Raw genomic sequence first — 12,190 nt, forward strand, 5'->3', positions numbered from 1 at the left:
GAGACCCAAAGCAGCATCTCCGACTAGTAGATGATGAATTCTAGGAATTTGGAGAATTTGGGGAAAATGATCGGTTGTAAGAGAAAGGGGTTATGATCTTTGGAAGTTGAAAAGGGAGGGAAATGAGAGAAAGATTGAAGGAATGGGGTGAAATGAAGGGGTGGGGGTTTTAAATGTTGAATTTTTAAAAAACCTCAGCCGGGTCAGGTCGGGTACGCTTCATTAATGACGCGACGATTCCCTGACGATGGTCCGTCTCAGTTGTGACGGTCTGTCGGTTGTTCCGTCGCGTGTACCCTAGTATGAAAATAACATAAAGACATACCTGGCACGATGGATTCATGCGACGGTCTGTCACAGGCTCAACGGTCCGTCGCTGTATCCGTCAGTGACTGCTGCAGAGTAATTTTCTGCACAATTTCCTGGTGATGTGCCTACAAATTTAAAACTCATTAGTAGAAAATGCTACCATTACTAGAAAGAAAAACTATAAGTTTTGGGTTGCCTCCCAACAAGCGCCTTATTTAACGTCGCGGCACGACTGAGGACACTTGATTACTTAGACTTCATCAAGATGGTATGCCTGGATCACTTCATTCGCTGATTCAGCATGCCCGAGATAGATTTTTATGCGTTGTCCATTCACCTTGAACCTCATACCCTCCTTAGTTTCCAACTCAACTGCTCCATGAGAGAATAGTTGGGTAACCAAGTAAGGACCATTCCATTTGGACTTGAGCTTGCCCAGAAACAAGTGCAACCTAGAATTGAATAAAAGCACCAAATCCCCTACCATAAAATCTAGTTTTTCAATTTTTTAGTCATGGTACTTCTTCATCTTTTCTTTGTAGAGGGCTGAGATTTCATAAGCTTTCAGGCAAAATTCATCGAGTTCATTCAACCCAATTAACCGTTGTTCTGCAGCCTCGCTCCAATCCATTTTCAACTTCTTCATAGCCCACATGGCTTTATGATTTAGCTCAACCGGAAGATGACAAGCTTTTCCATATAAAAGTTAGTATGGGGATATACCTATGGGGGTCTTATATGGTGTCCGGTAGGCCCAAAGAGCATCATCAAGCCTCTTTGACCAATCCGTTCGACTAGCTTTCACTATTTGTGACAATATCTTTTTGATCTCCCGATTCGACATATCAACTTTCCCACTAGTTTGAGGGTGGTAAGGAGTGGCCACATTATGGAGAACCCCATATTTGTCCAATAACCCCTTGAACAATCTGTTGCAGAAATGGGATCCCCCATCACTAATAATTACCCTTGGGGTGCCAAAACGAGAGAATATATTCTTTTTTAAGAATGCAGTGACACTCTTCCCTTCATTGTTTGTGAGGGTGATGGCTTCGACCCATTTAGATACATAATCAACCGCTACTATAATGTACTTCATTCCATGAGTGGTCACAAAAGGGCCCATAAAGTCAATACCCCAAACATCAAATAACTCAATCACAAGAATAGGGTTTAGAGGAGCTCTTGCTCTCTTGAAATGTCGCCATCTCGTTGGCATCGATCACATGCTTTAGCAAACTCATGAGCATCTTGATGAAGAGTTGGCCAATAGTAACCACATTGTAATATCTTATGAGCGGTTCAGATACCGTTGTGATGTCCACCAACGGGTGAGGAATGGCATGCTTCCAACACACTCAACATCTCACATTCTAGCACACAACGCCGAATAAGCCCGTCGGCACAACTCCTATATAAGTATGGTTCATCCTAAAAGAACTTCTTCACATCGTACATGAATTTTTTTTTCTTTGATGAAAGGACAAGTCTGATGGAACAATATCACTAGCCAGATAGTTCGCAAAATCTGCGAACCATGGAATCAAGTCTTGTGAAGCAGCCAATACATGCTCATCAGGGAAAGTATCATCAATGTTAGTCTTATCTCCTAACTATGTCATAGCTTCATCCTCTAGACGGGACAAATGATCAGTAACTTGATTTTCAGTTCCTTTTTTATCCATCACTTCAAAGTTTAATTCTTGTAGCAGTAATACCCAACGAATTAACCTAGGTTTCGCATCCTTCTTTTCCATCAAATATCTCAATGCTGAGTGGTCAGTATGCACTATAACTTTAGTACCTAGAAAATAGGAGCAAAATTTTTCAAAAGCAAAGACTACTGCAAGGAGTTCTTGCTTAGTCACTGTGTAGTTATTCTGAGCTTCATTTAGGGCTTTACTAGCATAGTAAATGGGGTGAAGGATTTTGTTCTTTCTTTATCCCAATACTACACCAAGAGCAACCCCACTAGCATCGCACATCACCTCAAATGGACTGTTCCAATCCGGAGAAATAATGATAGGTGCAGACACCAATTTCTCTTTTAGCTCACCGAATGCTTTAAGACAGAATTCAACAAAACAAAATTTACAATCTTTCTCCAGCAGTTTGCACAATGGATGTGTTATCTTTTAAAAGTCTTTGATGAATCTCCAGTAAAAACCTACATGCCCAAGAAAGCTTCTCACACCTTTCACAGATATCGGTGGCGAAAGTCTCTCTATTACCTTGACTTTAGCTCGATCAACCTCTATGCCCTTTTCTGAAATGCGATGACCCAAAACAATACCTTCTTTCACCATGAAATGACATTTTTACCAATTTAGTACTAGTTTAGAATTAACTTGAATCTATTATTACTATTGTTCAGTCAATTACTTCCTTGGAATACAAAAATGATAAAAGGGGGGTTTCTATTTCTAAATAGATGAAAATAACTAGCGAAATTAAAAGAGACAACTAACAGCTTCAAATGTAGGAGTTTAATCAATTAATAAAGGTAACTAGGGTGTACGCGTTCCCCACGGGTTCATAACTTCATAATTCTACCTATAACAATTCTTTCCTAGTATCTTGCATGCAAAGTAATAAGTTATGTAGTTCTAAATCCTTGGTCCGGCATCTAGAAAATTTCACTACGCATCTTGGTTCGGCTACATGTGTTGCTATACTAACCCTTATATTTACCTCATATTAAGCATTGTATTCGATATTTGACTAAGTTATTACCTCGTACCAATCAATACTAGCCTATTAGATAGTATACACTAAATCTATGTTGATAATTCTTTTCCTATTATCTACCTCCTTGGTCCAGCAAGTAGCATTAAGGCGAGTTCTAACGTTGGTCATCTGTTAAAAAGACTTCTAGGAGAAAGAATTATCAATACACGCAAGAAATTATTCTAGAATTGTTATTTTAAGTAGGTTTTACCTCATTATTCAATGCATAAGGTTCCCAAAACCCTAGTTATGGAGTTTAGTTACCCATTTTCATAATCACAATATTCATATATATGATATAAGAATTCATGAACTTAATTCAATGAGAAAAAGTAAAATCCGAAAGTTCACTTGATTAATCAGCAAAAGTCACCAACAATCAATTGCTAAAATTAATTGAATATTAAAGATTCTTCAAAAGTGTAATAGTAATCACCAAAAGTCTAACAAAGAGTCTAAAAATATTCAAGAGTCTAATCTCAAAAACTAGGTTTTTCGAACTATTTATAAAAAAAAATAACACCTAATTAAATAAGGACTTTATTTGCTGGAAATCTGTCAAAACGCGGCTGGATCGACGGACCTCGTGACGGATCATCGTGGTCACGAAGGATTTTCATGGACTCCGTCGTCCCATACTTGTGCAATTTCTTCTATTGCTCTCTTCATTACCCTCGACAGCAGGTATGACGGATCGTCATAGGCACAACGGTCCGTCGAGGGTCTCCGTTCCAAAACACTTTAACTCTAGGAATTTGGGTACTGGACTACTTCTCTGATCTTCATGACGAACCAGCAGGACAGGCCGTCATGGCTATGACGGTCTGTTACACATTCCGTAGCCCCACACTTAATCAGACTTCCCCATCTTCCTTCAGCAGCTGCACAATGATGCCACCTACGGACCGTCACGAGCATGATGGACCGTCATAAGCTCCGTAGGTGGTACTTTTCTGTATTTCTTTCTCAAAAACCTCTGCATTCATCTTTTAGACAGATTTCATGCAAATAAAGAGAAACTTATATAAAAATTAGCATAAAAAGGCTTTTTGAAACACTAAGCTTAAGAAAAAAGTATTAATAATACCGTGAAATCACGGTATATCAGATACATGATACTTCGATGTTCTTATTGGTTCCCACATGTTTGCTCTTGCTAACTGGGCTAGTTCCCTTGGGAGCATACTATCTGCTAGGCGATGGAAGTTTGTACTTAAAGGTGCCTTGTGTTATGCTCTTTGTTATTGCAAGTTAGAGGTGCCGCATATGCAAAGAGCAACAAGTTTAACCTTTACTAATGTGGCAAGAATCCTTTGAACGCAAAGCCAAGAGATGCTAATAGCCTGCGAATGCGGTTGAGTCCCTGCGAAAGCGAAGGCGAGAGCCTAACCTTTTTCAAATGTGTCCTGGATCCCGAAAAGCTGGTGGCCGAATCTCGTTGTCTCTGCAAACACAATCCAGGGCTTGAGAGAGAGAAGACCAAATTTGGCTTGCACCAACGGATGCATGTCAGCTTGTTTTTGCGACTGGAAAAACTCTGACGGGGTATTTCGAATTCGTTCAGAATCTTGTATATAGAAAAGAGATATGCTACCCTAAAAAATTTGATATTTTGAACTTAATAGTACATAAAATTTTCATGTGAGATCACATCGACAAAAAGTTTCCCCAAATCAAAACTCCATTTAAGCCAACATCCACAAGGGAACTTAGGGAATTAGGTTGAGAACCTCGAGATTCGCACAAAGGGTTGTTCAAGAGAAAAATTGATATTTTAGAGCTAACCACACTAATGGAGTTCTCATTCGAGCATATTTATGAAGAAATGTTGACTAATGTCAAACTTTAGGCCTTAACTTTAATGTTAAAATGCCTAATTGTACAAACTCACGTTGGAATCCTTGTTAGCCGTGCCAACCATGATGCTGGCTTAAAATTACCCTCGTGGAGTTGATGGAATTGTCCGAATTGGATTCTGAGGTCATCTTTCTAAATTTTTGATTGAAAATGACTATTGAAGGTTCAAAAGCACCTGAACATAGAAATTCACATAATAACAAAACACAGGACTAACATGGTGTCTAACCAGATAGTCTCAACATGTCATAAATTACTTGAGGTCACTATAAAAATGCTAGAAATAATGAATAGATGAAAAAAAGCACAAAAATTTCCTACAGAATCATTACAATAATAATATTGACTCTAAAAGGTAATTATTTTCATGGACAATGCAACGAAAAGTTGATCTACTTGAACGGTGGAAAAGATAGTTTCAATTCTGTCCTGGTGAAAAGTTTTGCTTGTTGATTTTAGATAATATAAATTTTTCTTTCTCTTATTTTTTTCTACTTCAATGTTTATTTTATTTTTAGTTGCTCTTAACCCTTAATCCATGAGATATAAAAAATGTCATAATGTGGAAAAATTAATGTTAATAGTTGTTCTGAGTGATGATAAATGAAAGGATTGTGGTTTCATTAACATATTGATTCGATTAGAAATATTTAATTTTTTTTATTTCATTGATTAACATAGTTTTTGTTTGATAGTATGTGATTAAATTGCCAACTAGTAAATTAAATAAAATGAATCCTAGGGTAATTGTGTGTTCTCAATTGATTATTTTCTTCACTGATATCAAAAGTTATGATTTACTTATTTCCTAGTCACAATCTTCTTTCTCAAAAATCAATATTGTGGGAGGCATAGTTATCTCTTGTTGATTTATATGAAACAACACGATAAAATAAATTGTTGTTGAAGCATGATTTATTTGGATTTGATTTTTTTCCAAAATGTGTAATTTACTGAACTAAGAGAAAATTAGTTTTAATTATTTAGTTTAGTGATTCACGTAACTAATGGATCTATATAAAATAAGGAACAAATGAGACTATTAAAACATGTTATTATTTGAAGAAGTACAATAATTGAGATGAATTCTTGATGATTAGAATAGAAAAAGAAGAAGAAAAAGAAAAAGAAGAAGAAGATAATCTTGAGAATCAGAGAATTATATATTTATTAAAATTGAATTCGTTGTTACAATGAGATGATCAGTACAACTTATATAGGTGTTTAGCTTACTATAACCCTAACTAACTGCTAACTAATTTAACAAACTCCTTACCAATTAGTTAATCCTATAGTTATATCTAACTACACATAGTCCCTATATGACTTTAAGTAACTCATTTTTCAACTCCCCCTTAATTTAGACTGCAAATAAGTTTTGTATGCCTAACTTGGAACTCAAAAACTCATGTTTCACTCTGGATAATCCTTTTGTTAATATAACAACAGGTTGCTCACTTGTAGTAATCTAGTTATTTGAAATCAGCTCTTGAATAACCTTTTTCCAATGAAATGACAATCTATTTCAATGTGTTTATATCGTTAATTGTACACTAGATTTGTAGCTATTTGTATTGCAACCTTGCTATTACTATACACCTTGACGAGAGGAGTAACACCAATACCAAGTTCCTTTATTATCCCAACTATCCAAACTACCTCTGCCACAATGGAAACTAAGCTTCTATATTCTGCATCAGTTGAGCTCTTGGAGACTATTATTTGTTTCTTAGAATTCCAAATGATGAGAGAATTTTCCACTTTTATTGCATAAGTGTTATTGACATTCTATAGGTAGGACATGCAACCCATTATGCATCACAGTAGGTTGCTATCACATTGTTTTTATTACTGGATAGTAAGACCCCTTGTCCTGGTTGTTTTATTTTTCAAGATACTTGACTATTCTGAGTGTTGCTTCCATATGAGACTGCTTGGGACCTTTTAAATATTGACTTATATCATGAATGAAAAATGAGAGAACATGTCTATTCATGATAATATAAAAGTTTTTTTACCTATGAGTCTTTGATAAGATCCTTTATCAACAATAGATTCTGCTTTATTAGTGCCTTTGGAAACATGATCACCATACTCCTTAGTTGTCAACTTCACATTAATATCTATAGGAGTCATAGCAGGCTTTACTGATCCAAGGCCACTTTCATAAATCAATTATAATGCATACTTTTTGATGCATTAGAATTCCTTCCTTGGACCTAGGAAATTCAATGTCAAAATAATACCTTAACCCTCCCAAGTCCTTCATTTTAAATGCTTTTTGTAATGCATCTTTAGTTTCTTCAATTAGCTTTAGACTGTCACCTGTAATAACCATGTCATCCATATAGACTAAGACAATGGTTATACATTTTGTGCTCCTTTTAGTAAAGGGAGTTTGATCATATTAACTTTGTTTAAAAGGCCTAGTTGCTTGTTTTAACACATATAAGGATTTTTTTACTTTAAATTCCTTGAGGTAAATCCATGTAAATATCATCAAACAAATCACCTTGTACAAAAACATTAAAGACATCCATTTTATAAAAGAAGACACCTATTACTCAGGGTATGAACACATTGGATTTGACTTTTATTTTTACATGTGTTTCCATTGTCTATATGACATTATTTTCTATAAGTTGGTTTACTTGCATGATATATAGAACCATTTGTGTTATAAGTTTTTATTTTTATTAAAATATTATATATATGTGTTATATTATTTTTTGTTGTTAATATTCAATTTAACTAATTTAGACAAGTGTTCCTTAATTGATTATCATAGATTCTTTTTCATATTTGGATTTAGATCATGATTAAAAACACAGTGCACATTTGACTACTGATCTAATGTTAAACAAACTTTAATATAGTTGGTTATTTTAAGGATTAATATATGCATGAATTTTTTACTCTAGAAAATGTACATAAATATCTCAAAATAGTAAATATATTTTCCTCAATATGTCAACTGCTATGAGAATATTGATCTTCAAACTCAAGTGAAAGGCTCTAAAGGATTTAGATATGTCTATGATACCTCATAATATATTTCCAAATTAATGCAGTTTTTTTTAAGCAATCTAATGTTATTCCACATGAAAAATTGGATCTAACGGAAAAGACATGTATCTTTCTATGATATTTAGAACAGTAAGGGGGTTATGGTCTCATAGGTACAATTTTAGAGTATGAATTTATAATGTAATTTGTGCGTGATAGCATGTGATTACGTTGTCGACTAGTAGAAAAATAGAATGGTTCTCGGAAGATGGTATGTGCATGATTAATTTCTTTTTCAACTTCTTATTTTAGTTTTATTTTTATGATCTTATTATAGTTTATTCTACATATCAAGATTCAATCTATTATCTGCGTGGAATTTTGATTTCCCCCTTTGTTAGTTGCTTTTTTATTTAAAGTTCTACTTTGAAAATATATTGTGTGTATAGTATCACATTGGATATTCCCCAACAACACTAGACTACATGGATCTATTCTTGAAATACAAAGGTAGTCAAAAGATCGAAAAAAGGGGGTTGTACAATCACATTGAAACTTACAAAAAAATTTAGTGTTACATTATTTATTTTTGACATTTTACTATGCCTTTCACCATCATTTCATCCATTATTATTATTAGTATTATTTTTATGAACTTAAACTTCTAGTTGTTATTTTCTAATACTTTGTATGATTTAGAAGTTATTGTGGAAATATATTTTGCATAAGGAGAAGATGGAAGCATGTTTTGATGAGAGCGAGAAGGACTGCCTATTGATTAATTGAAAGAGTCCTTGTTTCTTTATTTTAATGATTTATGAAGGTTTCTTAGAAGTTCTGGTAAATTATGGTTCTCATATTCAATATACGCAGTTTAAAATTAATTGCAATATAAGGAAATATTGACTGAAAGCATGTTGTGAACTCTGAATGTATAGAAGTATACAAGAAATATTTGATATATATGTCAAAATACAAATAATTGATGTATATGAAAAATACAATACTCTTATGACTGGAATCTATAACCTAAGAGCTACAGTGATGATACAGTGTTACTCGACCCACACTGTTCGGCAATCCTCGTAGTGTTATATTATGGAACATCCAGATCAGCCTTCCATTTCGGCGGGTTGAAAGGGCCATAAAGGACTTTAATCTCTTTCTTGAACTTGAAAGAGCGTAAATTCTGCCTTTTTTTGTCCCAATTTTCCACTCTTTCTGCGAATTTGTGGAACCGTAGTAGAATCATTATCAATGGCACGCTGAGCGCCTAAGTGCGAAAAGACAGTGCAAGCTTTGTTATGCCGAAACCTAAATGTTAAGTCAGCAACACTTCCAAATGTCACTTCTTCCCGTCGCATCCGTCTTCAGGACGTCCGAGTGGCATAGGCGCGGGACCATGAACCGTAGTAACCTAACAACGAATCTACGCTTTGATACCAACTTTGTCACAACTCAGACCATCGTGATTGGCACCCACACTAACTCTTTGGTGGGAGAATCATTACTATAACCCAAACCAAGCAACTAAAACAATAACTAAGGCATTTAAGTCAAACATTAAGGAAATAAATAGAGTTCCCACAAACTCTACCAAAAGTTTAACAACAATAACTAAACAATGCGGAAGAATATGGCAACCAATCTAAGTTAGTTAGGTCGTAAAGTTACAACCAATCCATTTAACAAACCACAATCACAATCACAAGTTCATCCTCAAGATATACCTTCAAGTCTTGGTTTCATGGAAAACATAGTTCATCTATCTCATTTACAACAAGTGTGATCAATAATGCCACATTCATATGCATACAAGTATCATAATGAAACAATAATGAAAATACATCACACAATCATAGAATCAGAATCATTACCTACCTCGAAACAAGCTTGAAACCCTAAGAAACTTGATCCTTCTATTTCTGATTCATTCTGCTTGTTCTTGGTCTACAACACTCAACATAATATGGTAATCACTAAACAATCGCTAATTACCTAAATCTATAACAATTCTATGAACCCATGATTCCAATTGTTCGAATTATGGTTGTTCCTACCATATAATCTACAACAAAACCTTCCACCATCAATATTTACCCATTCTATTATGTTCTAAGGATCGAAAAATGGATTTGGGAAGTGAAAAAATTATTTTTAGCCTCAAGATAGATGAAAAACGAGTTGGAGTTTTATGGGGTTCGTTCCTAAGCTCTAAAATTCAGAAAGTGCCAAATAAGGTGTAACGACCCAAAGTACACCCTAGTCATTATCGGCATCGTCATCCTCTACGAGGACTAAGACAGGCCTTTAGCGTTTGTCATAGCACATCGTAGGTAAGAAAATACAAGAAAATTAAAAACTTTTGCTTATATAGCAAGGAGGTTTACATAGACCTCTAAATAGAAAGCATACATAGGCTTCTCGCATAAACAATATACAACATGTAGGAATTTAGTCTCATACTTTGTCTCACATTAAACAATTTATAGAAAGAATCACAATGGTTTGGGCATAGCCTTAGTCTATTACAATATGTCATATATGCTACAATGAAAGTCTCAACATAAGAATGGAATAATTGTCTCAAAGCATAGACAAAACTAATAAGGCTTGATGAGTGGCTTTATCCTCTTAACTCATGAGGACTCACAATTGACTTAGGAAAGAGTCAAGTCTTATTCATCAATGACCATGAATCTCCTCAATGGTCCGAACCTAAAATTTTTGGGGAAAAGGGACATAATATAGGTTAATACAAACCACATGTACTATGTATGTCTCCTATGCACAAAATCATCAATGCATGAGAAAAGAACAATTTACTCAAAACCATGCTTTCTATCAATTTATCTTAACATGCATGTATAAGAAACAAAATAAGTCAGTTGGACATACTAGCAACCCAGCATATAGATCACCCTAGCAATACTTGTGCAATGCCAAGATAGAACCCCATAATCAGTTCCAAGGATAAATATCACATTAAGCAGCCCAATTCATACTTACAACATACTTTCATAACATGTTTATACATCAATACTTACTCATAGCTTACTAAAAAAACCATAATTATAATCATAATCAGAAAATAACACTACTAGGACCATCCCTTAGGACCCCACATGTGCAATGAGTAAGAGAAGTCTTACACCCTCCCTTATCCTATGCAAAAGTCTTCAAGACAACCTAATAAGAGTTCACATACTTAAATTATTCATTTACTTTTACATTAGGGAAATAAGTGCAATAACTGACGTGATACCATGTGAGGCTACATGAAATCTGATGTTCTACTCCAACACCTAAAAGAGAGGGTTAACACTTGCCTAAGGTGTAACCATTCGTACATAGCTATCTAGGTGGATACACCAAGCTAGAGTTCTATGGGGCACATAGTTAAGGGTAAAGGAGATTGTTGCTAGAAACTTTGACTTACTAACGTGGAGGTTTCCATCTCATGAGACAACACATAATTTGAGAACCCGGACTACTAACGTGAGGAAACCCATGTGGGAGATCAGACTTACTAACGTGAGACCTCCATTTCATTTACATGCCCTTTTGGTTATAAGCATTTATTACCTTTATTAATCATCGTATTACATCATACAAGTTCACAATAGTCTCTTTTAGACCTTTAAGTAAACATCTTATCATAATAGCTCATAGGTGATCACAAGTGAGAATTATCCTTCATTGCACTTGTAAGTAAAACATAGACTAAAAGAATTATTGAACTACACAACAAGAAGAAAAAGATTGAAAATAAAACTAAGTATAGGGAGGTGAACTCTCAGGTTAGGAAGAGCAATTTTTCAAATCTTCGCCCGACTGGTTATAAAATTATGTTGATGATGCTAATGTCTTGTAATCATATAGAAAATTAGGTGTGTGATTTGAATGCATTAAAATACATCATATTCATACCAAAATTCATAACTAACGAATTAGGAAAGTCTAATGACTAGACTTTCCAGAAATTACATGTTGATTAGGAAAAACTTTCATTGATCATGCATAGCTTTATGTGTATGTGTGCATATACCCATACTTAGTACAAGTGGTGTACTAACCCTATACAATTTACTATGTTATAAGTGCATGTTAGAGGACAGATTGAACATAAGCATTCTCTAAACCATTTGGAATGTCCTCTTGATTTCGAGGATGCTACAGTTTTACTCTAGCCTTAGTTTTAGACATAGCTAGTGGATTTTGTCCCTAGCGTTTTTTTCGTATTTTCATTTTGAATATTTTTAATAAGCCCGTGTTTGGCAAACTATGTATG

The sequence above is a fragment of the Solanum lycopersicum genome, chromosome 5 (genome assembly GCF_036512215.1).
Source record: "Solanum lycopersicum chromosome 5, SLM_r2.1".
NCBI lineage: Eukaryota > Viridiplantae > Streptophyta > Magnoliopsida > Solanales > Solanaceae > Solanum > Solanum lycopersicum.